This window comes from Bubalus bubalis, chromosome 4, assembly GCF_019923935.1.
Source record: "Bubalus bubalis isolate 160015118507 breed Murrah chromosome 4, NDDB_SH_1, whole genome shotgun sequence".
Lineage (NCBI taxonomy): Eukaryota > Metazoa > Chordata > Mammalia > Artiodactyla > Bovidae > Bubalus > Bubalus bubalis.
Genome location: NC_059160.1, coordinates 39,559,339 through 39,571,781, shown reverse-complemented (window position 1 = coordinate 39,571,781; position 12,443 = coordinate 39,559,339). Strand labels below are relative to the sequence as shown.

The following is a 12,443-nucleotide window of genomic DNA, read 5'->3' as shown; positions in this document are numbered from 1 at the left end:
GACTCACTTCCCTCTTTAACAGCCCAGGGCAGTTACAAGAGACCAGTGGTTTTCAAACTGTATAGGCAAAAGAAAATTCTAGGGACCAATTAAAAATGATGCCTCTGTTTCGGATCCTGCCCACAGTGCCAACTGTCTCGCTGTTTAAACTGTTCACTGAACCCAGGATAGGCAAGGTGCAAGTTAAGAGGCTGGAAGAAGACTCGAGGAGCCAGAGAAACTGCAGACACATTTATTCTCTCCTGGTGGATGCTGCAGCCGTAGCAGTAGACACGCTACATTCTCTCCTCTCGTGGCTGACCCAACACAACAGACACAGCCGTGATGCAGCAGTAACGCCACCGTGTTCTAGTGGTGTTAGTCGCTCAGTCATGTCCAACTCTTTGGGACCCCATGGACTGTGGCCCACAAGGCTCCTCTGTCCATGGAATTCTCCAAGCAAGAATATTGAAGTGGATTGTCATTTCCTTCTCCAGGGATCTTCCCGATCCAGGAATCAAACCTGGGTCTCCCACATTGCAGGCAGATTCTTTACTGTCTGAGTCACCAGGGAAGCCACCACATTCAAGGTGGAGCTCATAAATGCCTAGAGCACAAAGTACCTCATGACCAAGCGAGTGCCTTGTGTAGCGCATGTGCAGTGTTATAAATTATCTCAGCTGTTACATAGTCATTATTTATAAAATGTGGGGTGAGAGGGCCTGAACATGCCATCTTGGCTAATTTGTTCTCTCCCCACAATGCCCTTACTCCACCCCCAGAGATCTTGACTCAGTAAGTTTGGTATGTAACCAAGAGTTGTATTTCTTAACCATCTCCATAGATAGGTCTGATGGTCCAATACCATATTTAGAGAAACACTGACTCCAAAAATTCATGGCCATTTTAAAATTCTGCACTTAAATTTCACCCTCTGGTTTGTAAACTCCTTGATTCTTCTTTTATCACTTTATGCTTGACAGCACCCAGTTCATTGAAACAACTCAAATTTTCCTTGTTAAATTGAAAGTAATTACTCTAAGAACAGGCTTTCCTGATGGATCAGATGGCAAAGAATCTGCCTGCAATGCCAGAGACCTGGGTTCAGTCCCTGGGTCAGGAAGATCCCCTGGAGAAGGAAATGGCAACCCACTCCAGTATTCTTGCCTGGAGAATTCCATGGACAGAGAAGCCTGGCAGGCCTCAGTCCATGGGGTTGCAAAGAGTTGGACATGACTGAGCAACCAACACTTTCACTCTTCACTGTAAGAACAGTAATAGAACCATAAATGAGAGTTTGATTCCTGAATTGGTTACCAGCTCTTTTGTGTTGGTGGGATAAAAGACAGCAGGTAACTACTGCTAAAAGAAGACTCAAAGTGATCTATGGGTCCTCTGTATTAACTGCCAAGGGTAGGGGATATGGAAAGTCTCAGAGCAGACCCTTTTCTTTTATAATAATGACAAGATTAAAGGACAGACAAAATGATGCAAATGGATCATCAATAGATATTAGCTCTTCTGAAAGTTGTTTTTTTTTGGAGGGGTAAGGTCGGGGACAAAACATCAATTAAAGGCAAAAAATAGGTGGAATAAAAATGAGCTAAAAAATATAATTTCAAAAATTTCATTGAAGGCCCACTAATAAAGAACTTAATATAATTATTTTAGATTCTAAGAGTTCATCATCTTCCTTCTCATATATTCTTTAATGGCACAGGACTAAGAAGGTAAAGAGTTGAATAACTACTTGCTATGTTTGAACACTCAAGAATGCTGCTTTTTCATTTTAGTAAACCATGCTCTTGATAGATGGAAGATACATTTCTGTGGTCACTGAAAGATAATAGCTGGGAGATGATTTAAACATTTTGAACTGATAATAAAGCAATACATTTTTCTTTTTTTCGTTTCACATATGATATTTTACATGTTTCAGTGCCATTCTCCCAAATCATCCCACCCTCTCCCTCTCCCACAGAGTCCAAAAGACTGTTGTATACATCTGTGTCTCTTCTGCTGTCTCACATACAGGGTTATCGTTACCATCTTTCTAAATTCCATATATATGCATTAGTATACTGTATTGGTGTTTTTCTTTCTGGCTTATTCACTCTGGTTCTTAGAAAGTTTAGGAGTGTTTCATTGATTTGACATTACACAGACAAGTATTTCTCTTTGAATTTGTTTTTTAAACATGAGAGACTATTTTGGCAATAGTTACTTATAGCCCAGATGCAAGAGACAAACTTGAAAATCCTAAGAAAAAAATTCACAGAAAGAGAAATTTGGGGGTTCAATAAACTGAGGTATGACTTATATGGCCAAATACTAAGACTGCATTTTTATTAAAAACAGGATTTGGGCAAAAATTGAGGGGCATGACATTTATATAATGCTTCTGAAACAAAGTAGAAGCCCTGAACTTGGACTTCTACAGTCAATTTGTTATCCACATGATCTCACTTGGGAGGCATCTAGGAGGTTACTACCTTCTAAAGGCTACTTTAGGTTATCATTCTTTTCTAATCTTGAGAGGTTTTGATCTTTATTCAGTTTACTGATTCCTCTCTTCAAATACAACTACTATTTAATCACAATAACCCACCAAAATTTGCTTAACATTTTTATTTTGTAAAAAAAAGGGGGTGAGTCTCTTAAAATAAAGGGCAATCTCTATGAAATATCTGGTATCCCAATGAAAAGGAGAGCCTGGAAAATTTATCATTGAAATTTTAGAGTGTTGAGTTAAAACAAGTCAATGAATTTTGTAAGTCAGCTCTTGAGCAAGAAAGACTTATTTTAAAAGGATATATATATAATCTAAGTTGAGTACAATTAAATACAAATAAGTACATGTAAATTAAGTCAAAAAACCATCATACCTAATGTAAAGATTCACAAAATGTTAGAATTTTGCTAGTTCACTGCTAACTTCCATAAGATATAAAGGATTAACCTAGAAGTTTTTACTGCTTTCATGAGGACTACTCTCTAGGACCACAAAGCAGTCTTAAGTGTAGTACTATGGTTATTAAATTTTAGCATACAGTAGGGCTGCTTCAGAAGTTGTTTAAAAAGACAAAAACCCAGATGCACCACTCTTAGATATTCTGACTCAGTTCTGAGTTGAAGCTTGGGCAACTGTACTTTGTACAGGCTCACGAGGGACACTGATACACACTGAGGATGAGAACCATTGCTGTATTAGAAAGACCCTAATTTGGATTTGGCTCTTTGGATTCAGGAAGGCCAGAGTTTGAAGCCTAGTTCTGCCATTTATTAACTGTGTGACTGGGGTAAGTTACTCATCTCTTAGGGCCTCGGTGTCTTAGTGTACATGTTTATCTAATATGTCAATCAAAGGACTGTAACACTCTATGATCTCAGAGAACTAATAATTTGTATATACGCTGCTATTCTTTCTTTTCTACTATTCTTTTTTTTCCAGTTTTATTGAGAAATAATTGGAATACATCACTATATAAGCTTAAGAGGTATAGCATGATGGTTTGATTTACATATATTGTGAAATGATTACAATAGGTTCAATTACTATCCATCTCCTCATAGAGATAACAATAAAAAGAAAAAAGGAACAAAAATATTCTCCTTGTGGTGAGAACCCTTAGAATTTACTGTTAACAACTTCTATATCATACATATTCTGCTATTATTGAAAACAAATTTGCATTTAGCAAAATTATAATTCACTTAAGAATCTGTAATAAATGCTAGAGGTGACTCAATTCATCATCTTGTTCCCACATCAAAAGCCACTTTCACAGAGTTCTTTCAGAATAAGTACCTGGTTAGAGGAGTTAATTTCATAGGGGTGGTAAAGCAATGCAGTGGAGGAAAAAATAGGCTTTAGAGATAAGAGAACTGCATTTAAAATATGCTTTGTCACTTCCTTGGTACTTCCTTGGATAGGTGACAACTTTCTTGGATTAATTTCTTATCTGTGTTGCAGCAATAAGGCATACCATGGAGTTTTGTGAAGATTAAATAGGGTAATAAAAGTCAGATACCTAGCATAGTGGCTACGACTTAGTAGGTTTCTAATAACAGGAAAACTTCTCTTCTGTTTCCATCAGAAATACTCCACTTCCAAAATGTGCTAATCAGACAGTAGGCATGTGTATTTGTGTGTGTTGGGTCACCCAAGGTTTCTGATTAGCCATATGATCCATGTATCTCTAAAAACTGAATATATTTCAGTCATGCTGAATCCTGTGGCTTGGTGACTTCTGGAGTGAAATCAGTATAGGCAATATGAAGCTTTTAAGAAAAAGACAATATGATTGGAAGAAATTTTAAAAGAAGGAAAGAAGTTGGACATGTGAAATCATGCTAGTGATTGAATAAACTAGTGAATGGTATTGTAAAAGAAAACAAGAGATTGAGAAATAAATTACTTCTGTTTCTGGGACCTTAAAGAAGACAAAATCAATTTTAAAAGGCTTTTTGGGTTTTTTTTCTTAAAAGGAAAGAAATCACCCATAGAAGGGAGGTTTAACATGCTTCAACTAAACTAAGCTGAGTAACTGTCAAACTGAGAACCAGTTATACCCTTTCAAAAGTATGTGTCTGTTAATCATGGGGAAATTTTAATTCCTGGAAAGGTTATATTCCCTCTAGTTGTCCCAAATTTATAAAAGCCTCTTGCTTTTTGCGGGATCATTTGTTTCTTAGGAAAAATAAAATATAGTAATGGAACAAAACTGACTTTGGGAATTTAAAATACAAACTTTTTTTTTAATTGCCTTTGTTTTAAATAGAGATCTAACAGAATCATTAATATCAATCAGAAATTCATGTTCTGGAAGTTGTGAACAAGCAACTTTTACACAGGGTAGCCTGAACTGAACATGAAAATGCTATTCTTCCTTATGAAATTCTATGCAAACTAACAAGGAACTTTTATATTATATGAAATTAACTTTTCTGTTGTAGGAAGGAAGGGTGGAGCCACAGTATATGTGCTGTGCTGTGCAAGTTGCTTCAGTCGTATCCGACTCTTTGCGACCCTATGGACTATAGACCGCCAGACTTCTCTGTCCATGGGATTCTCCAGGCAAGAATACTGGAGTGGGTTGCCACGCCCTCCTCCAGGGGATCTTCCTGACCCAGGGATCAAACTTGCATGTCTTCTATTTCCTGTATTGGCAGGTGGGTTCTTTACCACTAGTGCCACCTGGGAAGCCCACTTTTCTGTTGGGTGCTTCTTAATAGTAGTGATGTCAGAGTGCTGGTGTTTTCTTTGCAGATGTTATTTGGTAGAAGTTAATTTCTTTAAATGCATTATTTTTCACCTGAGGGATCTAATGTGTTCTAAAAACTACCAAACAGTGATAGTTTTGCAAAAGGATTCAATAAACTATTTCATGGAATGTTGCTATCTTCTATTGCCTTAAATCTAATCAGTTCTATGAACCAAGGGCCCCATGTGTGTCCCAGAATAATTCACTATCCAAAGCTCTCCAGGGTATTTTAAAGTAGGTTTATCTTAAAGGCACTGAAAGCTTATTGAGTAATCACATTTTTCCAGAGAAGTTGATTTGAAATATCCAGTGCAACCTGCCAAGCTCTGCTTTTGTTTATAAATCCACTTCCCAGTGACATAATACAGGACAGCCTTTTCCTGTAAAATCCTGAATTTTGCCTGGTCTCACATGCTGCATTCTAAACCTGGCAGCATCTCATTGTAACCCTTGCCTTACCTAATTACTATAGCTTAAGAGGAAAAGCCCAACCATTTCTGATATTCTCTCAAACATCTTTTTTATTTTTAGATTCTGACCTCACTCTTAAGTAACTACCTCACTCAATATAAATTCATCTACTTGTGGTTTTATTTTTCAGATATGGATATTGTCTTCTTGATGTTTTTTTAAAGAATTATTCAGAGTAGGTTATGACCAACTTAAGATCCTAAATAGATATAAATGGGATATCATTGTTATACAAAGGAACACAACTTTAAGGCACTAAAAAAACCTCAAAATGCTCTCAACAATTTGAACTTCACAACTGAATGATTTATTTGCAACCAATTATCTGTTGTAGTGGGAAAGAATCATGTCTTGTTAAACAAAGCCATATTCTAGATAGCAGCATAAAATAAATTTCGCCACTGAAAATTGTTTTTCCTAGCTGGAAAGCTGGTTGGTTCAGCTAAATGGGCACATTTTTCATAATAAGAGACTAAGCAGGCAGCTTGGGATTCCTGGCAACCCATAAGAGTCTGTAGTAAGCATGTCCACATGTCAACATTGGAAATTTGGCTTATTTCCTCTAGAAACTCCACAGATTTTGTAAAAGAAATTAGGAGATCTTTCTTAAAAACAATGTTATAGACTTAGAATCATATTTTTAATCAAAAGTAAATCAAACTAGTTTATTTTGATAAAGTCTCAAAACTAAACATCAACTGAACTTATAGCTGATTCCACAATTTTAGAAATTTGTAATTGCTTTGCTGCCTTATTTATTTACCATCTTAAAAAGTGGGCTTTTTCTCCCACCATAAAACTATAACATCTTCATTGTGATTGTATTTAGAGAATTCTTTTGGAAAATGATTATTGTTCTGATTTTCCGCTACAAAAGACAGTACTTTTTTCCCTCACCATGAAAGTAAACATGCTCATTATAATCTGAAACTAAAATTAATCCAAGATCCCATCAGCATCTATTTATGGTCATTACTTGACATTACACTGGATGTTATTTTGCATATTTTTTGGTTCTGAATGTATTATAAGCACTCTCTCATATTATTTAATGTTTTATAAAACATAAACTTTAGTGCCTGCGTAACAGTCCAACACATCTGTGCACCTTTCCCTCTACTGTGGAACATTCAGACTGGTTCCACGTTTGCTACTGTGAGTGATACTACAATAAATATATATTTTACAGTACTTATATATATGTCTGGTTGTTTGTTTAGAGTGCCACCTTATCTTTGTGAGAAAGTCCTCAAGAATCTGTCATTAATTCAGATAGATTTACTTCAATTGATGTGTTCCTTTAATGCTCTGAAAATTCTCAAGGATCTTAGTCACATGTGAAGAAACTGATCCTCTCTTTTGATTCTCAAGTCCCAGTCCTATATGACCAAATAGTTAAAAATAACCTTCTTTCCAGAGCATTCCCACTTAATTGTCTCCCTGTGAAGGCATGGAAACAGGAAGTGAGAGGTGGTTGCTATCCATACCATGAAAGAAAAGGAATGAAACTGATGAATGAATTTTAATAGATAGAGGGACAGGCTTTTAACAGATAGGCTCGATCATATTTCCTCTGAATACAATGGGAATCAAAGGCAAACTGGTAACATTTTTTATTTATTATGTTTTAAAGAAAAGTTTCCAAGTCTTGCATACTTGATACCATTAATCTACTTTTAAGCACACTGTATTACTATTAATATAGCTCAGTAAGAATTCATGCATCACGTGTGATAGGAGACAAGTACTGCTTAAAAATGATACCAGGTCTTTCTTGGGAATAAGGCATGGGTACATTTAAATCACTCTGTCTACGTCCAAATGAAGTTCAATGGTAGACTTTAGACTGGGTCTTGATTCATAGAAGATATTTAATAAAAATTTGTAAAATCAGAGGCCTTCCAGAAGAAATTCTAACCATACAGGAAAACTTTTCTGAATAAAAACCTAGGGTAAGAGTAGTCTCACAATAGAAGTAACAGACTGGTCTGAAGAACTGGAATACATTAAATTCATTCATTGAACAAATTTGGTTGATTACCTGCAGAGTGTCAAGTGAAAGTGAAAGTGTTAGTTGCTTAGTTACACCAACTCTTTGCTACCCCATGGACTGTAGCCTACCAGGCTCCTCTGTTTATGGAATTCTCCAGGCAAGAATACTGGAGTGAGTTGTCTTCTCCTTGGGGCTCTTCCTGACCCAAAGATCAAATCCAGGTCTCCTGCACCAAAGTTGTCTGTGTATATTTCTTTAAATATAACTATATGTTGTAAAGTTGGTTGTGGGGTCCCAAATGTTTGGAATAACCAATTTACACTGTTTCCCTCCAAAGTCTAACCAAATAGAGGAAGATTAGACTTCATATGGAATATTTTCACTTTTTAGTGAAATGCTGCAAAAATATTAAACTACATCAGTCTCTTTTTATGAAGCCCAGGCCCTGTCCTTCTATCTGACCATATAAGTCAAAATTTGTGGAAGTATAATTAATGCCTTTGCTACAAAACCAGAAATAGAGATGTAAGAAGAAATGCCCATATTTCAATATTTCAATTTCTTGAGCATTTTGGTGCTATAATAATTGTTCACTTTATACTCATTTATACATATCTTCAGTAGTGTTACTATAACAGCAAAGTCTCCAAGACAAAGCAAAAATTTTTTAGTGACAAAGGAAAAATACCTTTTATTCTGGGGTTGAATTTAGGAGCCTGTGTGAAGGAAGGCTTAGCAAGGTAGTGAGACTGACTGCTTACAAGAAACTAAGTTTCTATGCTGGATTTGATTCTATTAGGGCTATCTTGAAAGATTTGGAGAAAATATTTTAAAATTGCAACTAGAAGACAACTGCTGGACTAGAAATGGAAAGTCCTGAGCATTGAGGAATTTAGCAGATGACTGCTGAATGTAGTTTTTTCTTGGTTTTAAGATATCAACAAGTTCTCTCTTCCCTGTAGCTCAAATGGTAAAGAATCTGCCTGCAATGCAGGAGACATGGGTTTGATCCCTGGGTCAAGAAGATCCTCTGGAGAAGGGAATGGCAATCCACTCCAGTATTCTTCCCTAGAGAATCCCATGGTTGGAGGAGCCTGGCGGGCTACAGCCCAAGGGATCGCAAAGAGTCAGACACAACTAAGCGACTAACACTACACTACATTCTTTCTGCGTTGGAGATGACAAATGTATGGGTATGTTTTGGATCAGTTAAAATACAAAGCTGAGGGGCTTCTCTGATGGTACAGCAGTAAAGAATCCACCTGCCAGTGCAGGAGATAACAGGTTGGATCCCTGATCCAGGAAGATCGTGCATGCAGTGGAGCAACTAAGCCCATGAGCCACAACTATTGAGACTTTGCTCTAGAGCCTGGGAGCCACAAGTACTGAGCCCACGTGCTGCAACTATGGAAGCCTGAATGCCCCGGAGACGTGCTGCACAAGGACAAGCCACCGCAGTGAGAAGCCCATGCACTGCAACTGGAGAGTAGCCCTGCTTGCTGTAGCTAGAGAAAAGCCCATGCAGCAATGAAGACCCAGCACAGCCAATAAATAAATAAATCTTTAAAAATTAAAAAATACCACAAAGTATTATTTTATATTTTACATTAACAAAACACAGAGAAATTTATTTTTCCTTGTCAACCCCAACCCATATGTCAGCTTGGATCTCCATATCCCTAATTTAAGATTCTCTGTGAGATTATTGAGAATTTCCATGTGGCCAGTGACAGGCTAAGATCTGGAGTTTCTGAACAAATTAGTATATGGCATACCTCAGGCCACACAGGTTGGTTCAGAAATTGATACATAACCTAACCCTGACTGATGAGATGTAAGGCAAATTTTGCTGAGGGTTTCCAGAAAAGAAGTTCCATCAATCTTGAAAGACAGCTTTAGGGAGAGCCAGCTCTCCTCATTCAAAGATTGTCATATATGTACGTGAGTAAAGTATTATCATCCCATTTTACAGATAAGGAAACTAAGGCTCAGTAAAGTGTATATCTTGCACACTGTCCCAAGGCTTATAATCAGTAGTGCGGAGATTCAAACCCAGATCAATCTGCTTCTGAAGCCCAATGCTCTTAAGCACCATCAGATAGCAACAGATAGCTCCCAGGTGATATTGATGCTGCTGGTTGGGAGACCACAGTCTGAGAACCACTCTTTATAAAAATTAACAGCTGACAGTTATAAATAGCCCAATAGTGAGAACAGGGCTAAAGGTGTGCAAGTCAGTTTCACAAATGTTATTAATAGTATAATCAAGAGTTCCATAACAAAAGTAATGTTTCAGAGTTATCAAACACAGCACATTGAATATAACAGGAGGTGGAGACTGGGCTGACCACAAGATTCTCTGCCACAATATTTATCTAGAAATTCATAAGCTGACTACAAAGCTACATGTGTGATGAAAACAAAGTCCATCAGGGATGTATAGCTGAGCAAAGCTGTATAAGAAGAGAGAGATCTGTGAGTTTCTTCTAGATTTTGGTTTAATGCCACATCAGCCTTTTATTATTATTATTATTATTATTATTAAGGACCATTAGTTACAACACAGGCGTACTTGCCCTGGAGCCAGACGGGGGTAGGGTCTCTAAAGTCTACCTCTCTTATTTACTAACTGGGTGACCTTTGGTGAGCTTATTTATTAACTGTGTGACTTTTGGTGGGCTTCTCTGATGGCACAGATGGTAAAGAATCTGCCTGCAATGCAGGGAACTGGGTTCAATCCCTGGGTTGGAAGTCATAAAGAATTGGACACAAGTGAGTGACTAAGCACAGATCTTTGGTAATTTAATACTTCTGGTCTCACTTATCTCATCTATCAAATTTGGATATTAATAATTCTAACTTCACAGCATTGTTGAAAAATCAATGAGATAAGACATGAAAGGGGCTTCTCAGGAGGTGCTAGTGGTAAAGAATCTGCCAGCCAATGAAGGAAACAAGAGACATGGGTTGGATCTCTGGGTGCGGAAGATCTCATGGAGGAGGGTATGGCCACCCACTCCAGTATTCTTGCCTGGAGACTCCTATGGACTGAGGAGCATGGCGGGCTATAGTCCATGGGGTGGCAAGACATTTAGTCAGACACGACTAAAGTGACTGAGCATGCAAGTCATGAAAAAGCCATTGAGTAATGTCTGCCACGTACTAAGTATCCAGTAAGTGTCAGCTATTATTACTTGTCCCAAAGCCGAGTTAGGCCATGAGATACAGGAGACACTTTTGTGCTTCTCTTGATGATGGTTTATACAAAATCTCATGCTGGTACCAGCAGATAAAATATAATCATCAAGCTTACTGGGTGTCTATAATGTGCTGTGCTATCAGATAGACATCTCTGTTAGATGTCAGCAGGCCTAAACACTGGAAAGAAGATTTTGTAAAAAATTCTTATTTAAATCTTCCTTTTGCTAATCTTGTACATTCTAGACACATATATTTAACTCCTCTGGCAACCCTACGAGGTCATTGTTTCTAAACAGTGCAAGCTGAAGGGTAAGAGGTATAAACTGACAACAAATTGATAAAGTGTTTCATACCAAAACTTTCAAATACATAAATTAAGACATGAGGTGATATAGTCATAATTTTGGAATGGAGTGAGAAAGTTTGGGACAAGGCAATGACACCCCACTCCAGTACTCTTGCCTGGAAAATCCCATGGATGGAGGACCCTGGAGGGCTGCAGTCCATGGGGTCGCTAAGAGTTGGATACGACTGAGCGACTTCACTTTCACTTTTCATTTTCATGCATTGGAGAAGGAAATGGCAACCCACTCTAGTGTTCTTGCCTGGAGAATCCCAGGGACGGGGGAGCCTGGTGGGCTGCCGTCTTTGGGGTTGCACAGAATCGGACACAACTGAAGCGACTTAGCAGCAGCAGAGAGAGTTTGAGACTCAAATGCTCATTCACACATGTATTTCATTTGCATGTTTTTCCCTTAGAGGAATTTACAGGATAACAGAAGTGGGGTAGGAGAAATGTCAAGTTATCATAGATAAAGTATACAACTTGCAGCATTTAGACAACTGAAGGTATTACTGCATGGCTACTTAGTAATCATATCTGTTTATATTAATAATATGATAAGATATAATATGTAAATGACTCTCCAAAAATTTCGAGGAAAGCTACCCTCAATTTAGAAGAAAATCAAGGAAGAGTTTGGATGAACTTGTGAAAGATTTGAAGCCTGGCGAGTCCACTCACTTACTCCTTGGAAGAAAAGTTATGACCAACCTAGACAGCATATTGAAGAGCAGAGACATTATTTTGCCAACAAAGGTCCATCTAGTCAAAGCTATGGTTTTTCCAGTGGTCAAGTATGGATGTAAGAGTTGGACTATAAAGAAAGCTGAGCGCCAAAGAATTGATGCTTTGAACTGTGGTGTTGGAGAAGACTCTTGAGAGTCCCTTGGGCTGCAAGGAGATCCAACCAGTCCATCCTAAAGGAAATCAGTCCTGAATATTCATTGGAAGGACTGATACTGAAGCTGAAACTCCAATACTTTGGCCACCTGATGCAAAGAACTGGCTCATTGGAAAATACCCTGATGCTGAGAAAGATTGAAGGTGGGAGGAGAAGGGGATGACAGAGGACGAAATGGTTGGATGGCATCACCAACTCAATGGACATGAATTTGAATAAACTCCGGGAGTTGGTGATGGACAGGGAGGCCTGGCATGCTGCAGTCCATGGGGTCGCAAAGAGTCGGACATG

The 12,443-nt window shown here is 38.0% G+C and overlaps 1 protein-coding gene across 9 annotated transcripts in view; it reads right to left on the bottom strand.

Moving 5' to 3' along the window:
- Window positions 1-12,443, bottom strand: part of FAR2 (fatty acyl-CoA reductase 2) — a 184,954-nt gene that overhangs the window by 58,292 nt on the left and 114,219 nt on the right. The gene's annotated exons all lie outside the window — the stretch shown is intronic.